Source organism: Pinus tabuliformis, chromosome 6, assembly GCF_031772625.1.
Source record: "Pinus tabuliformis cultivar Carrire ecotype Pingquan chromosome 6, CPIR1, whole genome shotgun sequence".
NCBI lineage: Eukaryota > Viridiplantae > Streptophyta > Pinopsida > Pinales > Pinaceae > Pinus > Pinus tabuliformis.
This window is the reverse complement of record NC_142292.1, coordinates 1,083,277,401-1,083,291,149: the sequence shown is the minus strand read 5'-3', so window position 1 is coordinate 1,083,291,149 and position 13,749 is coordinate 1,083,277,401. Positions and strand designations below refer to the sequence as shown.

At 31.6% G+C, this 13,749-nt stretch overlaps 1 pseudogene; it reads right to left on the bottom strand.

Moving 5' to 3' along the window:
* LOC149262681 (subtilisin-like protease SBT1.7) overlaps window positions 1-13,749 on the bottom strand; it is a 46,391-nt pseudogene that overhangs the window by 14,798 nt on the left and 17,844 nt on the right.

Below are 13,749 nucleotides of genomic sequence, written 5' to 3'. Positions count from 1 at the left end.
TGGATAAAAGTATGTATTTGGAATCCAAAAATGTGAATTCCATTAATTTCAAACCTCCAAACTGTGAATTTTGGTTTTGATATTCAAGTCTTTTCTTTAAAACATTGTTTTATAAAAAATGAATAGTATAGGCTGGCAATAAAAAAATTACATAAACAAGTGATTTACATATACGTAATATTAAATTGAAATAAATAAATCGATGTAATGTTAAATTTGAATATTTTTTTTTTCCAATTTACAACTCCACTAAAATTTAAGAAGATTTGGTTTACTCATCTTGGATAAACGATGATCAAGTGCTCTGTTAAAACACTGCTTCAATTACCCGCCGTGTTAAATTAATATATTGGACATGATGAAGATGTATAACTGTCAAATTTACAAAAAAAAAATATTAAGAAGATTTTCTTTCACTTTTTATATATTATCTAAGGTAAGCTCTACAATTTTCAAGGAATACGGTTAATTAAAAACACAACTCAAAGTCATTATAATGATATAATAGTTGTGCAAAGAGGCTCATCCTACGATAGAGGTATAATTTTTTCTCAGCAAGAAAAGTATATATATATTTATTCTAAATAATAAACAATGTTGGACGTAATTAAAAACAAAAAAAATTATACATATTTGGTTAGTTTTAATTAAAAACATTAAAAAACATCAATAATCTCACTCTCTCGTAGCTAATTTTGTTGTTGATATCACAACCCCATATGAAAGAGATATAGTAAAAATATTTTACTCACTCTTAACAAAAAAATAAAATATTTGGATGCTCATGTGAAATAACATAATATTATATCAATTTTAAAAGTTTTAATTAAAAACATCAATAATCTCACTCTCTCTTAGCTAAGTTTGTTGTAAATATTACAACCCTATATGAAAGAGATGTAGTAAAAATATTTAGCTCACTCTTAACCAAAAACAAAATATTTAGATGTTCATGTGAAATAACATTATTTGTATCAATTTTACAAAAAGAAAGTGTCATATATATGTGTGTGTAAAATGCATAATTCTTACATTCTTTAAAAATATTCCAATATAAAACTTGAATAAACTATCTTAATATCTGCATTATCAACTTTATACATGTAGATAAATAAAGTCGAAAAAAAAAAAATGTATAAAAAATATTTCAACTTGAAAAATGTAGTAAATGAGAATAAAAACTTTAGTTATTTCCTAGAATAATTAGAGATCTGTGTATTTTGTTTAATTTTAAATTTCTGGGATTTAAAAAATATTGATAACACAACCAATATATATATATATATATATATATATATATAGAGGTTATAAATTAAATATTTCAATATGGAGAGTTGAGTGATTAGATGTTTATTTCAAAAATTATTTACTAATAATCAAGAATGCAAAAGCATTTTGACATGGAAAATAGAATTTATAACAAATATTTTAATGAACTTATGAAGTATATATTTCAATGTCAAATATATACATATTACATATATTTAAAATATATATGTATTTATCATATAAAACACCTTCAAAAATAAAAAAATTCGGTTAAAATATTTCAATAATTGAAAATATAATTTATTTTGGTTAAAACATTTTAAGTATTACCACTATTCTATGTTTTAGCTCTTTTTCGGGTATTTTTTTGGGTCATTTGAGATTGATTTATCAAAAACTTGTTAAATTGTAAATTTACTTTGTGTAATCTATGTAATCCTAGTGCTCAAAAGATACGCGCATGTCTTACGTATATACGGAAGATATGCGCATGTCTTACGTATATACGGAAGATATGCGCATATACGGAGATTGGGCATATACGGAAGATATGCGCATGTCTTCCGTGTATACGGAAGATATGCGCATATACGGAAATATGCGCATATACGGAAGATATGCGCATATACGGAAATTGGGCATATACGGAAGATATGCGCATATACGGAAATTGAGCATATACGGAAGACATGCGCATGTCTTCCGTATATGCACAGATTCCATATACAGAAATTGTGCATATACGGAAACTGGGCATATACGGAAGACGTGCGCATATCTTCCGTATATGCCCAATTTCCGTATATGTGCATATCTTCCGTATACAGGAATTGCACACATACGGAAGTTGTGCATATATGGAAGATGTGCGCATATACGGAGATTGGGCATATATGGAAGATATGCACATGTCTTCCGTATATACGGAAAATATGCGCATATACGGAAATTGGGCATATACGGAAGATATGCGCATATACGGAAATATGCGCATAAATGGCAAATATGCGCATATACGGAAATATGGGCATAAACGACAGATATGCGCATATACGGAAATTGGGCATATACGGAAGACATGCGCATATCTTCCGTATATGCACAGATTCCATATACGAAAATTGGGAATATACGAAAATTCGGCATATACGGAAGATATGCCCAATTTCCGTATATGCGCATATCTTCCGTATACAGGAATTGCACACATACGGAAACTGTGCATATATGGAAGATGTGCGCATATACGGAAATTGGGCATATACGGAAGATATGCGCATGTCTTTCGTACATAGGAAGATATGCGCATATACAAAAACTATGCATATACGAAAGATGTGCGCATATACGGAAATTGGGCATATACAGAAGATATGCGCATGTCTTCCGTATATACGGAAGATATGCGCATATACGGAAATTGGGCATATACAGAAGACATGCGCATGTCTTCCGTGTATACGGAAGATATGCGTATATATGGAAATATTGGCATATACGGAAGATATGCGCATATACGGAAATTGGGCATATACGGAAGATATGCGCATATACGGAATACATGTGCATGTCTTCCGTATATGCACAGATTCCATATACAGAAATTGTGCATATACGGAAACTGGGCATATACGGAAGACGTGCGCATATCTTCCGTATATGCCCAATTTCCGTATATGCGCATATCTTCCGTATATGCGCATATTTTCCGTATACAGGAATTGCACACATACGGAAACTGTGCATATATGGAAGACGTGCGCATATAAGGAAATTGGGCATATACGGAAGATATACACATGTCTTCCGTATATACGGAAAATATGCACATATACGGAAATTGGGCATATACGGAAGATATGCGCATATACAGAAATATGCGCATATACGGTAGATATGCGCATATACGGAAGGCATGCGCATATCTTCCGTATATGCATAGATTCCATATACAGAAATTGTGCATATACGGAAATTGGGCATATACGGAAGATATGCCCAATTTCCGTATATGCGCATATCTTTCGTATACAGGGATTGAACACATACAGAAACTGTGCATATATGGAAGATGTGCGCATATACGGAAATTGAGCATATACGGAAGATATGCGCATGTCTTCCGTATATACGGAAGATATGCGCATATACGGAAACTGTGCATATACGGAAGATGTGCGCATATACGGAAATTGGGCATATACGGAAGATATGCGCATGTCTTCCGTGTATACGGAAGATATGCGCATATACGGAAATATGCGCATATACGAAAATTGGCATATACGGAAGATATGCGCATATTTCCGTATATGCCCAGTTTCCGTATATGCACAATTTCTGTATATGGAATCTGCGCATATACGGAAGACATGCGTATGTCTTCCGTATATGCGCATCTCTTCCGTATATGCCAAGTTTCCGTATACAGGAATTGCGCATATACGGAAACTGTGCATATACGGAAGATGTGCGCATATATGGAAATTGGGCATATACGGAAGATATGCGCATGTCTTCCGTGTATACGGAAGATATGCGCATATACGGAAATCTGTGCATATACGGAAATTGGGCATATACGGAAGATATGCGCATATACGGAAAGGCATGCGCATATCTTCCGTATATGCACAGATTCCATATACAGAAATTGGGCATATACAGAAGATATGCGCATATACGGAAATTGAGCATATGGAAATCTGTGCATATACGGAAATTGGGCATACGGAAATCTGTGCATATACGGAAATTGGGCATATACGGAAAACATGCGCATATACGGAAATTGAGCATATACGGAAGACATGCGCATGTCTTCCGTATATGCACAGATTCCATATACAGAAATTGTGCATATATGGAAACTGTGTATATAGGAATTGCACACATACGGAAACTGTGCATATATGGAAGATGTGCGCATATACGGAAATTGGGCATATATGGAGAATATGCGCATGTCTTCCGTATATACGGAAAATATGCGCATATACGGCAATTGGGCATATACGGAAGATATGCGCATATACGGAAATATGCGCATATACGGAAGATATGCGCATATACAGAAATTGGGCATATACGGAAGGCATGCGCATATCTTCCGTATATGCACAGATTCCAGATACGGAAATACCCCAATATACGGAAATTGGGCATATACGGAAGATATGCCCAATTTCCGTATATGTGCATATCTTCCGTATACAGGAATTGCACACATACGGAAACTGTGCATATATGGAAAATGTGCGCATATACGGAAGATATGCGCATGTCTTCCGTATATACGAAAGATATGCGCATATACGGAAGATATACGGAAGATATGCGCATATACGGAAACTGTGCATATACAGAAGATGTGCGCATATACAGAAATTGGGCATATACGGAATATATGTGCATGTCTTCCGTATATACAGAAAATATGCGCATATACGGAAATTGGGCATATACGGAAGATATGTGCATGTCTTCCGTGTATACGGAAGATATGCGCATATACGGAAATCTGTGCATATACGAAAATTGAGCATATACGGAACATATTCGCATATACAGAAATTGAGCATATACGGAAGACATGCGCATGTCTTCCGTATATGCACAGATTCCATATACAGAAATTGTGCATATACGGAAACTGGGCATATACGGAAGACATGCGCATATATTCTGTATATGCCCAATTTCCGTATATGCACATATTTTCCGTATATGCGCATATCTTCCGTATACAGGAATTGCACACATACGGAAACTGTGCATATACGGAAGATGTGCGCATATACACAAATTGGGCATATACAGAAGATATGCGCATGTCTTCCGTATTCCGTATATACGGAAAATATGCGCATATATAGAAATTGGGGATATACGGAAGATATGCGCATATACGGAAATATGCGCATATACGGAAGATATGTGCATATACGGAAATTTGACATATACGGAAGGCATGCACATATATGGAAATTGGGTATATACGGAAGGCATGCGCATATCTTACGTATATGCACAGATTCCATATACGGAAATTGGGCATATACGGAAATTCGGCATATACGGAAGATATGCCCAATTTCCGTATATGCGCATATCTTCCGTATACAAGAATTGCACACATACGGAAACTGTGCATATATGGAAGATGTGCGCATATACGGAAATTGGGCATATACGGAAGATATGCGCATGTCTTCCGTATATACGGAAGATATGCGCATATACGGAAACTGTGCATATACGAAAGATGTGCGCATATACGGAAATTGGGCATATACGGAAGATATGCGCATGTCTTACGTATATACGGAAGATATGAGCATATACGGAAATTAGGCATATACGGAAGATATGCGCATTTCTTCCGTGTATACAGAAGATATGCGCGTATACGGAAATATGCGCATATATAGAAGATGTGTGCATATACGGAAATTGGGCATATACGGAAGATATGCGCATATACGGAAATTGAGCATATACGGAAGACATGCGCATGTCTTCCGTATATGCACAGATTCCATATACGAAAATTGGGCATATACGGAAACTGGGCATATACGAAAGACGTCCGCATATCTTCCGTATATGCTCAATTTCCGTATATGCGCATATCTTCAGTATATGCGCATATCTTCCGTATACAGGAATTGCACACATACGGAAACTGTGCATATATGGAAGATGTGCGCATATAGAGAAATTGGGCATATACGGAAGATATGCACATGTCTTCCGTATATACGGAAAATATGCGCATATACGGAAATTGGGCATATACAGAAGATATGCGCATATACGGAAATATGCGCATATACGGCAGATATGCGCATATACGGAAATTGGGCATATACGGAAGGCATGCGCATATCTTCCGTATATGCACAGATTCCATATACGGAAATTGGGCATATACGGAAATTGGCCATATACGGAAGGTATGCCCAATCTCCGTATATGCGCATATCTTCCGTATACAGGAATTGCACACATACGGAAACTGTGCATATATGGAAGATGTGCGCATATACGGAAATTGGGCATATACGGAAGATATGCGCATGTTTTCCGTATATATGGAAGATATGTGCATATACGGAAACTGTGCATATACGTAAGATGTGCGCATATACGGAAATTGTGCATATACGGAAGATATGCGCATGTCTTCCGTATATACGGAAGATATGCGCATATATAGAAATTGGGCATATACGAAAGACATGTGCATATACGGAAATATGCGCATATACGGAAGATATGCGCATATACGGAAATTGAGCATATACGGAAGACATGCGCATGTCTTCCGTATATGAACAGATTCCATATACAGAAATTGTGCATATACGGAAACTGGCATATACAGAAGATATGCCCAATTTCCGTATATGCGCATATCTTCCGTATATGCGCATATCTTCCGTATACAGGAATTGCACACATACGGAAACCATGCATATATGGAAGATGTGCGCATATACGGAAATTGGGCATATACGGAAGATATGCGCATGTCTTTCGTATATACGGAAGATATGCGCATATACAGAAGATATGCGCATGTCTTCCTCTAGTAAGTGTTGTTGAGTAGGAGATGATTTTGACGCGATAATACAAAGAAACTATTTGTGAAAATACTCTCTTATGCATTGAGTTGATCTTCTATGCCTTTTCTTCTTGGTTTTTTCCTACAATCTTGTGCTTTTAAGGACTCAGTTGCAGTTATACTTAAGCTATCACAAAAGTATCACAACAGTCTGTAGAGGGTCATGTGGAAGGGGAGATCAAGGCCCAGGTCTTCACCTCACAATTTGCTAGTTGCCAAAAATACTCTTTTCCAAGTGTTGGACAAGCTCTCTTAGGGGGGAATCTCCCTTCACATTTGTGAGCTATCGACACTAGTGTTGCTATTATAGTTGGGGGATCTCAAAGGAGTAGATCCTCCTAGTGTGGTTGAATTTTCTTGCAGGTTGTCCAAGGCTAAAAGAGGGGGATAATCTTGCCCCCAACTCCCCACTCATCTCTAGTCTCAAAGGGAAAATCAACAAAAAAAAAAAGGTTGTGATCGCAACTCTGCAAATCAGTAAGCTTAAACAGAAACGGTAAAACCTCATCCTTCAACCATCTCATCATTTAAAAGTTCTTTAAAAAAATTCCTTTTATATTTTTATTACTAGCTTCCTGCAATTTATCTATCATATATAGCGCTAGTAAACCTTGAAGAAAAAGAGCTTAAGGATTTATCACAGCCAATGAATTGATATATCTATTTTTAAGATTATTTTGCCACATTTACACGAGTATATCTAGTTTATGTGTGCAAATGTGCAGGAAGATATAGCTGTAGCAAACTTTCATTTGCATATTTTCACTCAACAAAGCTCCCTTTTACAAGCAAATATATTTTATTTGCCTTGGTTTAGCTCAAATTTATTTATTAAGTTTATATCTTGAAAATATAGCATGGATTTAGTTATTTCAACCCTTTATAAATGTATTTCTTTGTCGAAACAAATTTCTATGTTGCGTACCCAAGGGGTTTTGACCCCAAGACCTCATAATGAATTTTCAGCTTTGTAGAAAATCATTTTATTGCAGGCCTAAAGGATTAAAAGTGGTTTAAATAGTCCAAACTTATACCTTCTAACCTCCTCCCAGGCACTTTTGGGTGAATCTCCACGGGAAGTATCAAGAACATTGACTTTATATAACCATAAAATTAAACAATGCTCCCGTAAAATAATTTCAACAAAAACAAAACCATGTTTAAAAGAATTCAAAGTTCGGAAAACATTGTTTTAAATACAAATTTAAATGATTAAAAATAAATAAAATGTTTTAAAAATTATTATTATAGAAATTATAACACATGAAAAACAAGTGTTACATAGTCGCTAGTGTAGCTAGTTCTTCCTTTTAGTTTAAATATAGCTAAATTGAAATAAAAAACAATAAAGACAAATAATGTCTATTGTGTTTTCCCTTTCTTTCATAAGTGGTGATAACACTTAGCTCATGCATATGGAAAAATACTTTTAATGCTAGTGGAAATACACATCCCATCATCAATCTCGAAATGAATGTAAAATTGAGATATAACCGGAGCTTCAACATAATGAATACTCTCTACAATTGCTATATATATGTAAGCCATGTACCAAGGGCTTGAATTGATATAATACTTTGAAAGTATATTTCATATTCTCTTTATTGTATCAATTAGTTAATCGATTTTAGATACCATTATCTTTTATAGAAGTGGTTATAGTTAGGGATCTTCCATTTATCATAAGGAACTTACTTGCTTTAAAGCATGCTATTATATAATCTCTTTATCTAGAACTTCTCATTTCACAAAACATTTTATTTTATTTTATACACACACACACACACACACATATATAGCATGCTTACCTCGTAAGATTAATCGATACATTTCCATGAACACTTTAAACGAACCTTCCCCTTATTGTTAAATATTAAAAAATTAATTAACATTTTGTAAGTTCAAATTTATATTTATTTTTAATCTTATTTTAATTTATCTTTATTTTTTTAAATCATGTTTATCCTTGTTTGATATTAAAACAATATGATAATGACAAATGAGATCTGAAAATAAAAATAAAAATTAATAAGGTATTTCATTTTTTACAATTTTATTTTCATGTTTAAAAATTATCATTAATATTCCAACATTAATATAATTTTGTTAATTCTTCAAAATGTATTAAAAATATTTTACTTTTGTTGATTGTCTAAAAAGTATTCAAAAAATTCCATTAACATCATAGTTTTGTTGAGTTAAAAAATTAAGAATGTGAGTAGCATGACACATATTTTAAAATGTAGATTTAATTTTAATTCTAGGTTGGATATTATAAGAGAGAATATTTTTGATCTTCTATCTTTTTAGATTCATAAAAGTGACAAACATATTTATCTGAATATGTTTTGGGAATTAATTCATATTTTAACATGTTTAATTTCTTTTTTTTCCCTCTTCACACTAATTAAGACAAGGAGATACTTTTGATTTTAGAAATTCTGATTAATTTCATCATTATAATATCTTAGTGTTAATTCATATTTTAACATGTTTAATTTCCTTTTTTTCCTCTTCACACTAATTAAGACAAGGAATGACTTTTGATTTTAGAAATTCGAGTTAATCTCATCATTATAATATCTTAGTTTTATTCTTATTCATATTTCTTTATCACGGCAAAACTTTTCATTAAATATTATGTCATTTTAGCTTGAGCAAAAAGTGACTTTGAATAAAGTGAAAAATAATTTTAAGAAACCTCTTACTTTCATAATACTTATCCATATATATAATATACATAATCATATCCATAATTTTAATAACAAAAAAAACTTGTTTAGTTTTATAATAAAATAAGATTTATTAAATATTAATATTTTAAATATTAATTTTTATATTAATTAAAAAGTAATTATTATATTTTTTCCAACGCATGGCTTAAATATAATTTACAAAAAATTAAATAAACTTTCTATAAAATTATTTTATTAATTAAAAATAAATAATTTACAAAATTTCTAAATAAACTTTTTATAAAAAATTATAACTTTTATACCTTTACTTTATTATTTAAAAATAAATTTAAAGTAGGAACTATATCTCAACTAATAACAACATCTTTTAATTGTAATTCTTATATTTTAGTTTTTGGAAAGAATTAATATTTAACGTAATTAATCATTATTTATAAGTGAGTTAGGGCATAGTTTCAGTCTTATCAAATATTATGAATTCTAAATAATTGAATTTATTTGTAACGAGGATGTAATGATGCTAACATTAAGATTATTTGGAACAAAATTTCCGTTATAACCTTGGACATTGATATTGTTTGTTTTTATGGCCAAGATAAGAGATATTTTTGGAACAAAACTCCCATTATAACCTTGGGATATTGATACTATTTGTTTTAAGGAGAATCCTACCTCGATAACAAACCCACAACTAATGATCCTCTAAACTTTAGGTTTTGTTTCTTGTTTTTCTTTTGGTTGAAGTAGTTCTATTAAATGCAAGGAGAAAATAACAATAACGCGGAGATAATTTTCATTATTTTATTAATGGTTTTTTTTAGTACATTAAAGTTGTAACTAAAATTAGATGTTGGGGAAAACACAAAATTAAATTAGTTATCACCATTTAACATTAATAACCAAGTGTGATTGTTGTAAAATTTCCTCTCCATGTATCCATAATCTTCCCTTCACATGCATGGATGGTGTTGGTGATGAAAACCTTAAATTCCATGAAACATTTATCAATTGCAATCTTTCTTTTATTGTCCTTTACTTTAATAATGTATATAGTATGGATTAATAATAGAAATAACATATTTAACAAATAACATATATTTTAATTTAACTATATTTAAACTAAGTTAGCATTTTTAGAAGGCACCTTTACTTTTTGATGAAAAAAATATAAATTTTCCATAAAATTTTATACAGACAATAGATTAATATGAACAAATATGATATTAAAGCTTACAAAAAAATCATTCATAAATAGAGTTCGTATTATCTCTGGGTAGCTATAGATAATGCAATCATGAAATATCTAATTATTTTAATTGTACTTTTTATTAATAGAAAGTGATATGTTTTTATTGTTTTTTACTCTAATTTAACTATATTTAAACTAAGTAAAGATAGCTACTTTGCAGTCTTTGTTCAAATGTGAGAACTAGTTCATACTTTTGGAAACTTAATAATTAAACTATGCCAAAGCTAGCTTATTTTGAATTATAAGTTTTAATGGTCGAATATTAAAAAAACCATTATGTTGTGTGATTGTGAAAATAAAGAATCAGTTACATATTATTATTTTGCGATTGGAATATTTGCAAATTAACAATGTTTAATATTCCGAAATGGTCCAATATAATTGGTTTGATGGGAATCAATGAAAGTTGATGATTACATTGCAGTGCACTGTTATTATTATAAATCATTTAGTTCAATTTTCGTGAGATTGGAATTTAGCTAATTTTTGTGAGATTGTAATTTAATTAAAATTTTAAAAGTAAAAATTTAGCCTAAATTTGAGAGGATATATATTTAATATAATTTTATAAATAATAAAAATATATAAATTTTAATTATGTATATATAAATAGATTTTATATAGCTTTGAGGGTTAATATAGTTTGTTGAGCTTCTCTAATTAAGGCATCTTTGTTATTGAGAGGTCATGAGTTGATTTCTCTCAATACTCTGGGGTTAGACTTTGTGATTGAGTCAACAGAAAGTGATCCTTTTGAGTAGATCTTCCTATTACAACTATTATGTGAACATAGTGGTCACTCATCTCCGAGAACATAAACCACATAGAAAAAGACAAAAAAAAATTATATGTAAATTAATATTAATTTATAAGTTAAATATATTATATTAGTTTTTATATTTTATTTTTATAACAAACTTAGGAATATATATAAGTTGACTGTAAACATTAATGGCTTGTGGATAAATTGGAGATTCATCGAGGTTGTCCACCTCATAAAACTATCCATCAATGTACAAAACCATAGTTTGGATTATTTATATTTGTTATAACATTGTGGGTGCATGTATAAATGGAAAAATTGCAATTCAAGTCAGTCCCAATTTCCACTGAAACAATATTCCAATTTCTTTTTGGGCGAGACTTATGATGTAACAATTTAGGCAACAATATCAAAGAAATAGTTTAGCTATTACATAAAACATGTGATCCTTGACCCATAAAGCATAAATTTAAACCATACATTCTTATAATTATAAGAATTAAACAAATAAAGTACGTGAGTGTTAATGGGTTGTGAATAAATTGGAGATTCAACGAGGTTGTCCACATCACAAAGTTATCTATCAATCTACAAAACCATAGATTAGATGCTTTATACAGGTGCATGTATGAATGGACAAATTGTGATTCAAGTTGATCCAAATTTCCACTGCAACAATATTCCAATTTCTCTTCGGGCGAGACTTACTATGTAACCTTTTGAGCAACAATATCAAAAAAATAGTTTAACTATTGAAGAAAACCTTTGATCCTCAACCCATAAAGCATAATTTGAACCATACATTCCTACAATTATAAGAATTAAACAAATATCAACAAATTCTCCTTTAAAATAGTGAAAATACGGGTAAATTTAAGAGTTTAATTAATGGAAATGAGATGAACCAAATATAAAAGACGAATTTGAATTGATAGTTCGATGTCTCTTGAAATCCGATGAATTTCAAATTTCATGGACAAAAGTAGCAGGAAATAGTAACTTAGTTGTTATTGCATTGACATGATGATGCTAACATAACATTAGCCTTTTTTTCAGGAAAGAAAAAACATGTTTTTACTATAAAAAGCCAGTTTACATATGCCAATATTCAATGTACAATATGTTCTGCATAACCATAATACTACACCACCTAGCCAACAAGGTGTAAGTGTGATCTCAAAGAAAAAAATTCCCGATGGGCCGGCCAAAAAATATATAAACCTAAAAGCGACCATATAACCAGAGTTTATATGCACCTATTTTAGTTGTGAACATATACAAAAAGACCAATGCACCTGTATAAGGCTGCATAAAAAACGGTAAGAAAAATTACCATATCATCGAAACAATTAGAGACAAAAAGCCTTTGTTCTGTGTGCCAGACATAGCAGGTTGTATAGAATATTCAACAACCTACTAAATGAAAAGATAACAAGACCCTAGGTGGTTCTCCTCGGCCAAATCGAATGAAGAGAATCACTTCCTTCTTCCTTGTCATCACATTTATTAGTGGCACCAAATGACAAATTAAGGCCCAATCACCTGAGACACTAGATCAGATAGGCCTACTTTATTTTGACCCCCCCCTTAATTTGGAAATGGTGGGTTTTTTTAATCAAATGTCTCTAAAATCTAGGAGGAATTTATTGAAATCACAAGCTTCATGGTAAATCCTGTGCAATAGCAGTGCCCTAGGGTTTTTTCCGTCAAATTTCTCTAAAATCTAGCAGAAATTTATTGAAATCACAAGCTAGATGGGTAGTCTTGTGCAAACGAAGTGCCCTAGGGGTTTTCTAGGGTGTTGAGTCCCTATATACAGTGAAAAAAACTAGTTTAAATAGCACAAATCAAGATTTCACCTCAGATTTTTCCACCGGATTTCACACTAGAAAATCCAAAAAATTGCACTAAAACCAAATATGAAAAAAAAAGGGAAAAAAAGAAAGATAAGATTGAAATCTGCAACATCTTTGTGAAGTATTTATATTTTTTCTTTAAAAAATAAAAATTTTGAAAGATGTATTCTAAAATAAACCAAATAAAACACTAAAAATTTAAAGTAGAAATAAATCACACCTATTCATATAACTAAATTAAACTACACCTATTCATATAACTAGATTAATGTAAATAGAGATATCATTGA